Consider the following 15,589-nt stretch of genomic DNA (forward strand, 5'->3'; position numbering starts at 1 on the left):
GTATTGCCAGTAACACTGACCCAAATTACTTTGCTGGGTGTTTGATGGAAATAGCCTTTTAAAAAACACAGACAATTGTCTGCAGCAAGCTGTAGCCTCTCTGCTGGGCTTAATAAGCAAAGTTACGTTTGTCTGGAGAGCTTTTTCAAAAAACACAATAGATGAAGACAGCTTGGTTATGAGAAGCTTGGTGTATACATCAGTTTAAAAGCTTGTCACCTACTTGATGCATTAATTCAAGTCCTCTGTGCAAGCAAAAGTTCCTGTTCCAGGCAGAGCATATGGTCAGTCACTTAGCACGTGACATGTTTTTTGATCACTGTGCGTGCTAGGGCGCTGGCCCCGAATGCAAATGCACAGGTTTGCCCTGCAAAAGCTGGCAAAAAAATATTGCCCATTCAAATAGTTCTACTGTATTGTTGGGCCCCTTTATGGCTTAAATATGAGGAAAGATGTTCAGGTTCAGCCCACAGTTCTCCTTTACTATCCTTTAAATGTTCCCTGTGAGAAATTACTTCCATTCATCCACCAGCTGAAATAATATTCATAGGACCATAAATGTATACAGTTATATTTCTTTGTAATAGTCATGTTGACAAGTCTCATAACTTCATAGACAATTCACTTGCCTTACTGGTACTGAACTTGATTTTCTAAGGATTAATTCATGAGGATTAACTAGACTTTAGAGGGACAAACTGAAATAAAACCCCAAACCAATCGAGTTCTAAGGAAGGAGCTGTTCATCTAAACTTTTAATCAGCAGCTGTGAGAAACAGCAGAGAAGTAGAACATAGGATCCAGGTCATACATGTAGGAATGGTTTACTCTTCAGTATGTCAGAATGAGGTCCAAAGTCCACTCATCAGTTATGCAAAAAAACCCCAAACCAACTCCCCCCCCCCAACAGAAAACAAACAAACAAAAATATCACCCCCAAACAAACAAAAAGTGGATCTTTGTACTCTGAAATTTGATGCAGTAGTCAAGTAGAGGCACATTAGATTAAATGCCTTGGGTAAAATTAGGTAGGCTACAGACCTAATGGGAAAACTAAAATCTCTGAATATCTGTAGTCATACATGTCCTGGAGCAATTGCTATGCATGTTTTAACTATTCACTTTTTTTTTCCTCTCCCCAGTGGCTGTTGCCATTCACTTGGGAAACAGAAAATATACTTTATGACTTGGACTTGGATGAAAAATTGCACATCAGCCTGCTGAACAGTAAATCTTGGGATAAGAAGTTGTAAAAATCTCATAGGATATGTTTTATCCAGCTGTGGGAACAGGTATGTTCCCAAACTGCTTAAAAGGGCAAACTGTGGGCAGCATTGATGGAGCTTTTCCACAGTTCCTCGTTCTAGCTTTTCTGGCTACTTTTGTGCCTCAGAGAAAGCAGTTAAGTATGAAGCAGAGAAGGATTCAGTGTTATGAGTGGTAATCATTTAAATGGTTGATAAAAATCCTACTGGCACCCGAATTTAGGTATCTACTGTGAACATTTACAACTTCCCCTCTGGTTTTGTTCCTCACAGCATGTAAAGGAGAGGCAGCATCCTTCCAAATCTGAATATAGAACATGTGACAACTGAGAAGTGTGGGACCTTAACATAAGGAAAGATGAAGGTGCTTCAATGCTTTTGTATCTCTGAAAGCCACAGCAAGGTTACCCAGTGGGGTTTAAAAATGGACTTGCAGGAAGGCATAAAATCATCCCTGAAAAAAATGCACCTTGGCTTGGATTGAGGCACAAAATGAAAGTACTAACTGCTCTTGCATGTGTATTTACAGTGGGAAGGTTTATGTGATTCTTGGAGAACAGGGATTTGCATGCTGAGGGAGGTGAGCAGAGTGCGATGAGCGTGTCTCCAGTTTTACGAGGAATGTACCTCATTTCTTCAGTTTCCTGATAAAATTAGCAGCCTTGTTAGCTGTATAATTTACAGTGAGCAATTCAACACATGCTCTGATTCTAGTTCACTTTGCTCAAAGTTTTCTTTTGTCTCTATTTCAAACAATGTACCAAATCAGCCTCAGATTTGCAGGCTGTTGCACTGAAAATCCTTGCACTTGAAATTTTCCTGAAACCTCTGGGAGACAAGCACATTTCTGACTTCAGAAGAAGAGGAGGCAAGTGCAGAAATGAGGGAGTGGACTGAGCAATTAAAGGAAAACTAAACATTCCTCTTCTAGCTCCTAAAATAAGAACCACCCTGCCTGGCTTGGATTTTACCTACTTTTTTGAAGTCACTGAGTTTGCTGTTGACATTAGAAGAGATAGATTTAGCTTGGCACAATGTACTGCAGAAAATAGCTTTCCCGTCTAATTCTGCACTTGCATGGAACACTGAGAAGGTGACCTCTACTGTCAACAACTCTCCTCAGCTGCAGATTAAAAAACACCAAACTTTCCAGTGATGTTAATCACTGATTTCTGTCAGTGTTCATTTCATTATCAGCTGAGCTATACATGTTTATGAAGGCCACACTTAATAATTTATCCCAGGAAAGAAATTCTGCTCAAGGGACAAGGAAATGTGGGAGATGCTCATTGTGTCCTAATTTAGTGTTAGATGAGACCTATAAAGGTGTAAGCACTAGGAATGGGATTTGAGGATTTATGTATCTTTTCTGTTTTAGAGGATTTGCTGCATATGAATTTCACTCTGTATTAGCTGGAGACTGTTCTTGTTAGGAAAATTAATCCACGAACACCAGAGGTTTATGTCCAAAAAGGAGACAGAGGAGTCCTTTTACTTTATTCAAATAAAGGGAGAGGCCATGGGACATTTCCCCTGGGGTCTCTCAGTTTTGCAGAGGACGCAGCCTCGTTTTACCCTAATTTCCCAGCCTCATTTCCCTCTTTCTTTCCCCATTGGCTGAGGGACTTGAGAGGTACAGACTTCCCAAAATGCCTAAGATTCCCCTTTTAATGTATACACCCCCCTCAATTTTTAATTTTTATGGGATTTATGGGTTTTTCCCCATTGTTGCTTTCATCTTTCAATATTCAATTTCATTTACAAACAAACCTACAGTTCGTTTGTAAAGGCAAGTATCTTCTTTTCCATTCATCAATCAGTAGAATCCTTCCCATTGTTTCACTTACCTCTCAGTGCTAGTTTTATCTACCAGCAGACTCAGGGCTTGTTTGTAAAGACAAATCTTGTCATTCCTCTCAATCCCCCCTCTTTTGTTTTTAATAATTGTCTTTACAAACTTTAGTTATCATTGACTTAATTTTTTGTTCTTGGGTCTTTTTTGGTTTTGCAATTATTTGCAGTGACATCAATTTCTGTCCTTTTGTAGCCATCTCTGGATCAGTAGGCATGGCTACTACCTGCATCCCTTTGATCATGTGTTGAATAAGTTGTACTAAGCAAGGGATCATGCATGGTAAAAAAATAAGAGTTGCTATCACACATAAGAGGAAGAAAAGCATTTGTTTAACCCACAGTCCACCGCGTAACCACGAAAACATGTCCCATTCCCATCCTTTCCATGTTTGGACCAGTACATGAGCTAACTTCCTTATTTCTTTTGTTAATTGTTTCACCACTTTTCCATTGTCATTTATTTGCAAACAGCAGTTTGATTCATTTAATTTACCACACACTCCTCTTTCTTCTGCTAATAAATAATCTAATACCATCCAATGTTGGAATATTGCATTTCTCATCTGAGTAGATTGATCGGCAAGAAGGTCAAGAGCTGTAGCTGTCTGGTTCATTATTACTTCAAAGACAGCTTGTTACCTAATTATCCAGTTTAAATTATAAATGGGTTCTCTGGCACCTGATATTAATTCATTAGGATTCCATGTGGCTGGTCCATACTGTTGTGATTCGTTCAGGTGGCCATTCATCCTTTCCCCACTTTTGAGTGCTCCCTCCTGCCAGTGATGTATCAATTGACCACTTTTCTCTAATTAGATCATCATAAACTTTGATTCCTAATTGATTTCCCTGAACTTGTGGTAGTAAAAAGAACAATGGTCTAATATATCCCACATAACATATCCCTGACCAATCTGGGGGTAACCTGCGGTAAGCATATTGGCCACAAATCCAGTAATGCCCTCTTAAAGCCCAGGTCCCATTGGCAAACGGACCTTTCCAATTTTTATCATCAATTGGTGGGTCAAAGTAAAGCTTATGTCCTGGGCCTAGTGCTCCCCCAGCAATAGTTGCCCTGCCATAAGCATCACAGTATTTGCACTTCCAAGCTCTCACATGAGGTTTCCACTTGCAGTTAGATCCCAGATCTGTTTTATTGGATCCAGACTAGAACCTATTAAAAAGATTCCGAGTTCAATTCCGGTGCTGCCACTTCCACTGATAATCACGAACAACATGTGTCCTACTTGTGGAATTATCTCAGGGGCAGCTTAAAAATAAAGGGTCAAAAAACCTATCCTTTCCCACTGCTTTACAGCCTTCAAAATCCTTTTGGTGATTATGGAAGGAACACCTTACCCAGCTACCATTAGTGAGCTTAACATGTGTTTGATTCCATCTGCCTTGGTATCTGGAACAATCATAAGGAGGGCAGTTGGGGGTCCAACAATCTAAACCTAAAGTCCAGTTGTAGACACTTTTTCCCACATATACGCCTCCTGTTCTATTTAGACAATAAATGCCTCTTTCAGAGGAATGAAGCCGCCATGGACTTCCTTCCTCATCCCAAAATCCTGTTCCATTATGGACCTCACTCAGGGTGCTAACCCACCATTTAGGTTCAACGGGGCTGGCCACCCATGACCAGTCTTCAGATCCCCCTGGCCCTCCGCAGACCTAACAATTGCTAAGGTTAAAGGTTTTTGCTACTTGTTCTCCTAAGGTTAAAAAATTATTTTCCCACTTTTGACCCCAACCTAACTGGCAATATAAAGGTAAGATTATTAAGAGAAACATTCTAATGGTGTAATCTAATCTTCTAACCTAATTTTCACTTTCACATTGTCCTCCACACCACCTGTGGCGAGCAAAGGCACAGGAACAGCTTAACATAAAGAAGCCAATGACAGTGAGGATTGGCCCTCAGTGACTGGAGATCCGAGAGGAGGGATGCCCACATAAACTATTTCAGCAGGCACTCTGTGGGTAAGCACACGAGGCTTCCCCCGGTGTCGACGCACTGACGACTGCTCCAGTCCACTCCTGCGGAGTGTCAGTTGTGGCTTCCCGTCCTTCTCTTCCAGCTGAGATGTCCAAATCTCTGGGGCCTCAGAGACTTTGACCCGAGTGTGGTGGGTTCACCCGTGTTCCGCTGTCTTGACGGCTGTTTCTGTGGTCAGCAACACTTGGAAAGGTCCACGCCACTTAGCCACTAGTGGTGCTTCTTTCCACTCCTTAACTAGGACCCAATCTCCTGGTTGGATGTTGTGAACAGCAAAGTCCAAAGGTAGAGTCTGTGCCAGCTGAGCTTCCTGTCGAAGAGATTTCACAAGAGACAGTATCCTGGCCACATATTGTTTTAAATATACATCACTTATCTCTACGCCCCCACTAGGCTGGGAATTGTAAGGGTAAGGAATTCCAAACATCAGTTCAAAGGGAGATAATTGAATATCTCCCCTGGGTCTAGCCCTTATCCTGGGTCTAGCCCTTATCCTTGCTAAAGCTAGTGGCAAGAGCCATACTCATGGCATCTTAGTTTCTATTACTAGCTTCAAAAGGTGTTTCTTTATTTCTCCATTCATCCTCTCCACCCTGCCGGAATTCTGGGGATGCCAGGGGGTGTGGAGATTCCATCTTATCCCTAGAGCAGTCATAACTCCTTGAAAAATTTTTCCTGTAAAATGAGATCCCCTATCTGAGTCTATTGCTTCTACAATCCTGTATCTTGGAATTATTTGTTCCGAAAATACTTTAGTAACTGATCCTGTAGTTGCTGAAATGGCAGGAAATGCTTCTGGCCACCCTGTTAACTGACATACTATTACCAGAAGGTATTTAAACCTTGCCACTCGAGGCATTTAGGTAAAATCCACCTGGCATCACTGGAAGGGACGTATAGCCCAAGGACTCCCTCCCCTGGCAAGTGTCTTTGTAACTCTGTTGTTTGTTTTAGCACAAATCAACCAACCTTCAATAGCTTGCTTTGCCAGGGTAAAAAGACCCACAGCAGCATACATTTTGAGGGAGGCTTCTGCCAGTCCTTGAGAGCCCCAATGGCTCCCTTCATGGAGTTGTTTTAATAACTGTAAGGCCAGAGCTTTGGATATCCACTGTTTACCATCTCTTGTAATCCAATTACCCCATTTTTCCTCTGCCCCACTCTTTCTAATTATCTCAAGTTCTTCTGGTGAAAAAGACAGTTTCTCTGGCAGTGATGCAGTTACTGGGAGCAAGGGGAGGATCTTAGCGATTTCTGGCGACAGTGCAGCTTTTCGAGCTTCTTCATCAGCCAGTCAGTTTCCTATTGCCTCCTCTGAGTACCCTGTTTGGTGCCCTTTAATGTGCATTATTGCTACCTTTTTTTGGTAAGTTTACCACCTCTAATAGGTTAGAGATTAAGTTCTCATGAACTAACTTCTTTCCCCTGCAGGTTAATAAACTTCTTTCTTCCCATAGTTTCCTAAATGCATGTATCACCCCATATGCATATTTAGAGTCAGTAAAAACTTTCACTGTCTTATCCCGGTATAATTCACAGGCTCTCACAAGCACATACAGCTCTGCTGTCTGAGCTGACCAGGTGGGCGGAAACCTCCCCCCTTTATTTAATTGCTTTTTATTAACAATAGAGTATCCTATAAATCATTTCCCTTCTATCACCTTTGAAGACCCATCAATAAACACATTTGTTCTTCCTCTTGTTCTTACTCAAAGGGAAAATACTGTTTACTATCTTCTGTAATCGGACACCCCCAGAAAGCATCCTTTAAGTCCATTACTGAATAATACTGGTGTGAAAAAGGGATCTGATTCAGGATTGTATAGGGATCCGGAACTGTGGGATGCCTTGCTTTGACAATTTTATTTATTATTCTTAAATCCTGCACCATTCTGTAGGTTCTATCTGGTTTCTTGACTGGCAGGATAGGGGCGTTATAGGGAGACATACAGGGCTCAAAAAGACCTGCTTTTAGCAGGGACTCAATGACAGGCTGTAACCCTTTCTTTCCCTCCCTTGAAAGAGGGTATTGCTTTTTAGACACCACTTGTCCTGGTTGTTTCAAAATAATTTGGAGAGGCTCTATGTCTAGTGTTTTCCTGGGGCTGCCCACATTTCTGGATTCATTTCAGCATAAGTCTTCTCAGACATTTTACGTAAAGATATCACAGTGTTGGACTCTGTCATTTTTTACAATACTAATTTGCATTCTTACTTTAGCTATCAAATCCCTTCCCTGTAAATTACAATCACAATTAGGAACAAACAGAAATTCATGTATTTCAAATCTGTCCCCCACATCTATTAACAGCAGTTGAATAAAATACACTCGCTCATCCTTTCCACTCACTCCTTGAATGACTAATGATCTTTTTGATAATTCCCCGCCAGGTATAAAATTTAAAGTGGATTGAGAGGCCCTGTATCTACTAGAAAACACACCTCCCCTTGATCTGGACCTACCTTAAAAGTTATCAAGGGCTCCTGAGTGGTGGGTCCTTGATATAATGGGAGCCCCTGACACCCCTAACAATCCATTTCCATTATCCTCTGGACTTCCTCCTCCTGAGGGTCCATCTGTTTCTGCAGACACTCCCTTTTCCAGTGCCCTTCTGCCCAGCAGATAGCACACTGGTTCCTTCCCAGCCGCTGTTTGGGTCGGCTCTTCCCTGCCAAGGAGGGAATGCCTCTGCCACTTCCCTGTGGCCGACCCTGTCCCCTCTGTCCCGGGGGACCCCTTGGACCCTGTTGTTTATTTTTCCATGGCTGCAAAAACTCTGCCATCATCTTTGCCTTAGCCTTTACCTTTTCCTCATCCCTCCTTACATGTATCTGCTGTGTTTTTCTAACTAGTTCTTCTAGAGCCTTGTTCTGCCACTCCTCATCTTTCTGTACCCCTTTCCATATGTCAGGCCAGACCTTTGTAACAAATTGTACCTTCAACAGTGTGTCAAAGGCTGGTCCCTCTGGATCCATCCCCCCGTGTTTCTGCAAGGCCTCTCTAATCCTCTCTAACCAATGAGAGGGGCTTTCATGTTTCCCCTGTTCTAAGGCTATAGCTTTAGCTAAGTTGTTAGTTCTGGGAACTGCTGATTTAATTGCCCTAATCAAATAAGCACGGTAATTGTGGAGGTGAGCCAAACTGGTCTCCTCATTTGGGTTCCACTGGGGGTCCACCTGGGGGATGGCGTCATCTACTGTAGGTACGTTAGGTCCAGCCCCCCCTGCTGCGTGTGGATGTTCATCCTCCCACAGCTGCCGAGCTTTCTGCAGAATCATTCGTTTCTCTGATGACCCAAATAAAATCCCCAGGAGAAAATCCCAATCCTTCCATGTATAATCAGCATTCCCCAAATATTCTTCTATCTTTTCCCCCACCGCTATGGGATCATCCAAATATGGGGGTAATTATTTTTTCAACCCCCTTATATCCTGGGTAGTAAGTGGTACAATTACAAACCCAAAGCCTCCCCCCTGACCCCCCAAAGGAACTTGGTGGAGTGGCATCTGATGTACCCCTGTCTCTTGGGTCCGGGGGGCTTCTGATGTGCTCAATTGATTTCCTCTTCTAGTTCTACGTGATGGTATGATAGGCTGCTCCCTTCCCCCTACACCATTATTATTCTCAGGTGGAGCCGTAGGAACAACGGCCTGATCCCTTTGCTCTGGGAGTTGAGGACACAGGGGACCTGCAGCTGGTCCTGGTTCAGCTGGGAACACTGGAGGACAAGATGGGGGAAGGTACTGAAGAACATCCCAATTCTCACCAGTTCCCCCTTCCTCCCTTTTTTCCTCTTCTCCCTTTTTCTTTAACACATAGATTTCTTTTGTTGCTTGTCTAAACCATATCAATCCACATTCCCTTTCAATCCATCCTTTCCAATTCTCCTCTAAATACTTCAACAAAATTCTACACAAATGAATCCTATCTGTTCGATAAGGTGGCCCCATAAGCCCCTTTGGCAACTTATACTCTGGCCACACAAAATAACAATATTTTACCATCATTTCCATAGTTACCTCTGGATGAATGCATAGTCTGTCCCAAGACCTCAGCATTCTCCCCAAGGGACTCTCCGGGGGTATTATGGGATCGTCATCTCTTTTGCCGGGGCCCCTTCCCGGCTTTACCCTAGCAACCGTCCATGGGTGCTGTGTCTCACCTGTGCTATCCTCCATGGGTGCTGTCTTTCACCTGTGCTACCCTCCATGGGTGTCCTCTCAGGTTTACCTGTGCTGCCCTCCATGGGCACCCTCCCAGGTTTGCTCCCCGAAGATCCCATTTTACTCACCGGTGAGATTTTCAGTGATCCTTCCCTGCGGACTCTTCACGGACCCCCCTGGTCCGTCACTCGTCTGTCTCCTGGACAGTCTCGGGAACCCAATCGATTGCCCGGTGCCAGCCGCCACCAAGGGGAGCTGATCACTGAAACTGGGTGAGGCGCGCCTTCAGCTCCGCTCGCTGCCCGCTGCCCCAGATGGTGGAAATACCCCAGACGAGAGCCCCCAAATTGTTAGGAAAATTAATCCACGAACACCAGAGGTTTATGTCCAAAAAGGAGACAGAGGAGTCCTTTTACTTTATTCAAATAAAGGGAGAGGCCATGGGACATTTCCCCTGGGGTCTCTCAGTTTTTCGGAGGATGCAGCCTCCTCTTTATTCTAATTTCCCAGCCTCATTTCCCTCTCTCTTTCCCCATTGGCTGAGGGACTTGAGAGGTACAGACTTCCCAAAATGCCTAAGATTCCCCTTTTAATGTATACACCCCCCTCAATTTTTAATTTTTATGGGATTTATGGGTTTTCCCCATTGTTGCTTTCATCTTTCAATATTCAATTTCATTTACAAACAATCCTACAGTTCGTTTGTAAAGGCAAGTATCTTCTTTTCTATTCATCAATCAGTAGAATCCTTCCCATTGTTTCACTTACCTCTCAGTGCTAGTTTTATCTACCAGCAGACCCAGGGCTTGTTTGTAAAGCCAAATCTTGTCATTCCTCTCATTCTGAAGGGTTTGAGTGGTGGATGGAAGCTGTCCCAAACTCTACAGGTGCCTCTCTGGAGAATGAACTTATTCACTGAAATTATTCACTTGTTCACTTGAACACTGAACAAAAAGAATAGGATTTTTAGGATGGAAACATGAGGCAACCTTGTAGAAATAGAAGCGTAAGTCTTGAGTTTAATTTAGGCCTAGTTAATTATACTCATAGTAAACACTATCTTGTATTGCTCTTGATTTTTTTTTTTTTTTTTTTTTTTTTTTTTTTTTTTTTTTTTTGGTCAGGGAGAGAAGACAGTTTTAAAAATCTTTGGCTGCTAATGTATCTAGATATTACTATAAGCTTAGAATAAATAAGAAGAAATACATTTAGCAAAACTGGTCTGCCTTCACATTGGTGCCCTTCCACCAATTACAATAGGCTTTGTGAGAGATAAATCAATTTAAAATTAAAGTACTTTTATCTATAAAGTGCTCTTTGATCAAGGGCCTCTGAATTGAATAATTCTTACAATGTCTAAAATATAATAAAAAAATCCCTGTTGAAAACATTATGCAGGGCTGTTGCAATAATTCGCTCAAGGCTGCAGATCAGAGGAATCAAGCAACAATATTCAGTCCACTTTTTGAAGTGTTCTGACTGCAATTGTCTCTAACATGCTTGACTGATACTTTTGGCGTAGGGAAAAATAAGTGTGAGAAGAAAAATGCTCTGAGATAATCAGTGAGCTGCTTCTATTATTGTATCCTTATACAAAAATGCAGATATAAAGTAACCATTACTTTCCAGATTCTATATTGTATTAAAACCAGAGGAAAGAAGAATAGAAGTTCAACAGTCTGTTGGCAAAGACTGAGCAAACAGTAAACTATTGCTCCTTGCATCTTTTGAAAGGAAAAAAATCCAATTGTGCCTTGGTGTATAAAGCCATGTGTAGTGTAGGTACTATTGATTCTACATCACAATAGCTGCTGGAGAGCTGTAGTGTCCATTCTGCAGGATGGGTTTGACAATATTTCAAGACTTGCTTTTTACCTAGATGGGATAAAAATCTTTCCACAGGGTGGAAAGCCTGCCTGCCTCAAGCTAGCTTGATATAATTCCCTAAGCCATCAGCTTTAGTAGCAGGACCGTTTGAGACTTTTAATGCATCAGATGCTGCATCACCATCCACATATATGTGCTGAGATCTCCAAACCAATATTGTCTCCCATCCTAGGACTTGTTGCTTCAGTCAGGGAGATAAGTTTGGTACCAGATAGGGAATTTCCTTCCCAGTGGGGACAGTCTGTGGAATGAGATAAGGTTTACTTTAGCATTTCTAGCCGAGGTAGACTGACTTGGGTACCTGGGAGATAAAAAGGCAGATGAAATTCAAACTAGATGAGGCCCTTTGAAGGCAAAAATATCTTGAATAAAACTATGGGCTTTGAACGGGCTGCTGCTGCTCAAGAACAAGATATTGGTGTTGTCCTAAATGTCAGCATTGGCTTTACTATCTTGTTTCAGTCAAAAAAATAAGTGAATTGAGGTTTGGAATTACTAGAAAAGGAATGGAATGCAAACCAGAGATCATTATTAGGTCACTGTGTAAATCTGTGGTTTGGCTGTGTCTTGACTACTATGTGGAATTGTGAGTCTTCCATCTCAAGCTGAACATTGTAGAATCCTATAAGGGTCAAAAAGAGTGTCAAATATGGTCAGAAGGCTGAAAAAATACTTCCATGGGATGAAAAATTAGGTGTGATGGGGTTGTAGAGGCAGGTATGATGCAATAAAAGGGTCAAGGGGTTGTGAGGGGATCAAAGGGGCTAAATAACAAATAATTGTTTGGTTGTCCTTGTATGAGAAACAGTAGGAGTCATTTAATGGATGTTTGGTTCTTCATACAATATATAACTGGATTGCCACAGGATTTTAAAGCGATAAAGAGGTGAATAAAAACCAAAATCCAAAAGGCAAACAAAAGCATCCTACTGGACAGTGCAAGGGGAAAAAATTGAAAAAAAGAAATCACTTTAGGGATATTAAAGTGTCACTGCTAGACCCAGAAGATTATTTGAGATAAGGTACTAGGTGCTTGCACTATCCTCATGCAGTCACTATCGGTCATACTGAGCTAATTGAATATTTACTGTTTAAGCTGTACACTCTTATGAAAAAAGCCTGTATTTTTAAATGGATAAATAAACTCAGAAAGCTTTTTATCCAGCTTCACTTATGTTTCTTTGATTTCACCAGTATTAACAGCTGCACTCTGTAATATGGAGTATACTGATAGTAAGAACAGGAGGGGAAGCAAGTTATATTCCTTGATGTGTTGGCTTACTGAGGAATTAAAGTAGATACCGTAAAAATGCAAGAGTAAAAAGGTGAGCAGCTGCATTACAAAAACAGTAAACAGGACTTTACAGTAATTTGCTCAAGGCTGCAGAACAGAGAAATCAAGAAACAATATTCAGTACACTTTTTTGAAGTGCAATTGGAGTAGGGGAAAAATAAGTGTGAGAAGAAAACAATCATGAGAAAAATCAGTGAAAATTCATTATTTGCTGATTATTATTATTTCATATCACTGGTGCATGAGATTTTATGCTTTGTTTTGCTCTGAATACAAGGCTTTTGAGGCTTGTGCAAGGACATGGTCAACAAGGAAATCTCTGGTCTTCATTCTAGAGAGAAGCAGCAATTTCTTTGTTTTGGAGTTCCCAGACTATCCACTAATTGGGAAGAGTCACTCTTGTCATAGATGGCCCTGATATGGAATTTCTATCAAAGGATGCTTATCCCACCCTTAGCTCCATGGTGAAGAACATTGGTTTACCCACTGCTGTGAGGCACAGTACCCAAGCAGGAATATCTTTGGACATACTCCTTAAGAAAACAATGTTAATATAAAATGGAAGTGGAGACTGAAAAATGTATTTCTCTGGGAGTTAGGATTGATTTATTTAATGCAGGAAGGATAAATATGTGAGTGTTTCTTTGAGTAAATGGCTAGATTATTTTTCTCTTTGTTTCCAGAGTGTGTATGTGTGCTGGCTTGAAGGCAAAACCAGCAAGAAACTCCAAGCCCGAAAAAACCTTCAATTTAATAGGAGAGGAAAAAAAAGATAAAATAAAATAAAACAAATGCAATAGTACAAAAGATCACTGACAGAGTCAGAATACAACCTCAAACCGTGGTGATAGCAGTCCAGATGAATTGGTCTTATTGAAGCAGTGATCCCATAGAAAGGTCTGGTAGCTCTTGTCCTCTGGGAATCCAGTGGGTAAGGCTGCCTGTGCTGCCCCAAATCCCAGATTATATCCAGGTGGGAATGCTTGGCTCCTCCCCCTGGGTGGAGCATCTCACAATGGGCTGATATAATTTTATCAGTCTTACAATGAGTCCTTGATTGCCAATTAAACAGAGATAGCTCCTGGAGGGAGTTACCTATGAGTCATGCAGCAGGGCATTGATGGGCCATTAACAGAAGATAGTCTGGAGGGAGGGGGCAAGGGAAACACTGCCCAACCTAGTTTCAACAGCTCATGTAGATGGTGATAGAATACATACTTTGGGCACATTTGACATTGCAACCTAGGTCAGTATGCTCTCTAGAAATTATCTTCTTAATAAATTAAACAGCAGAAATGTTCATAGCAGAAAAAGTGAAATTAAACCGGCTATTGAACTGCCAAAGAAAAAGAAATTATTTCTCTGTAAACTAAACATGTTTAAATAGAACTACACAAAAAGAAAAAGGAGTTTTTTTCTTTCTCCAAAAAGTAATTTTCTTTGACATCATACTGTTTCTAATATTTTTGTTTTTTAAATAAAAACCCTCTGTTTTCAAGTGTTTTGCCAGCAAGTGATATGGATGCTTTTTTTCCTGAGTAGTAACTCAACTGAAAATGGATTTCCAGAATGGTAATGGATTCTCAGTTCATTCTGGTGCAATATGGTAACTAAGTTCCTGCTAAACAATACAAACTCCACAAAATGTGAGGAGCAGCTGAGGTCACTTGGTCTGTTCAACCTGGAGAAGAGGAGACTGAGGGGAGACGTCATTGCAGTTATGACTTCCTCATGAGGGAAAGCAGAGAGGCAGGCACTGATCTCTTCTCTCTGGTGAACAGTGACAAAACCCAAGGGAATGGCCTAAAGCTGTGTCATGGGAGATTTAGGCCGGCAATTAGGAAAAGGTTTTTTACCCAGAGGGTGCTTGGGCACTGGAATAGGCTCCCCAGGGCAGTGCATCAAGCACCAAGCCTGACAGAGTTCAAGAAGTGTTTAGACAATGTTCTCAGGCACACAGTGTGACTGTTGAGGATAATCCTATGCATGGCCAGGAGATGCTCTCAATGATTCTTGTGGGTCCCTTCTAACTCAGCATACTTTGTGACTCTACAGCATTTAAAGATTTCAGTCCTTGTAGGCTTGAAAGAAGGCTTGCAATGAAAAATCTTCTTTACATAATCCTAAAGTTTAATTTTATCTTGGATACTTTCAAGTTTATTTTAGAAGAGAAGGTGTATGCTGAGACAAAATGAATGTATGTGTATTTTGGAATTATATTTCACCAGACCAACCTATATTTATTGATTCTGTTGCTAAAAAGATGAAATATCCCCTTTTTCCTAGTTCCAAGATTACAAGTGCCACAGAATATAAGTTCAGTTATTAGAACAACACATTAGGCCTAAATGTTTTTATATTTTCCCAAAAATTTTATTAGCCAAGAGTTAGATCCAAAAGTATTGGGAATAATTTCAAGTATTGTTTATTTCTTGGAAAGTCCTAAGACTGTGCAAAGCATTTGAGATGAGGAAAATATTAAACCAACACATTTTTACACACTGTAGCTTGTTCTTTAGTATAACAGTTGTCTGTTGTCACTTGAAGGTAGTAGTGGCAAGAGTAGGGGCAAATTTTGGTCAGTAATTAATTTCAGGAAAATTAATATATCTTAACTTGATAGAGGAGGATAATTATTATCACTGCCAACTAGCAGTGTTTTCTAGTTTTATTGCTCTGAGTGCCTGAAAATATAAGTGCATGAAGGTAACTATATAAAATGTGTGCACTATATCTGTGTTTATAGCTATTTGGCAAATTTTAGCTGTTGTTTTGTTTTATTTAGAATACTGTTGTAATGCATTAATTGGGTTTATATTTCATCGGATTTGTAATGTTTTTTCTATGTATCTGTCCTATGATCTGTCCTTGCCCAGCAGTGCCCATCCCCCACACTGAAATGTAACCCAGCTCTGTTCCCCTCCTGCTTCTCCCTTATTGGGTGGTGCCTCTGGTTCCTGCATCTGGGACCTGCCCCCTGGGGAAAAAGCCACGACACGGGAGGTATGAGCGCTCTCTGGCACCGGCGAGTCATCGGGACGGGCTCCAACCAAGCAGGGCAGGACTTGAGAATAAAAGCTGTAAAATCCCACCCGAAGCCAGAGAGCAGACTCTTTTAGTTTT

This window comes from Hirundo rustica, chromosome 3 (genome assembly GCF_015227805.2).
Source record: "Hirundo rustica isolate bHirRus1 chromosome 3, bHirRus1.pri.v3, whole genome shotgun sequence".
Lineage (NCBI taxonomy): Eukaryota > Metazoa > Chordata > Aves > Passeriformes > Hirundinidae > Hirundo > Hirundo rustica.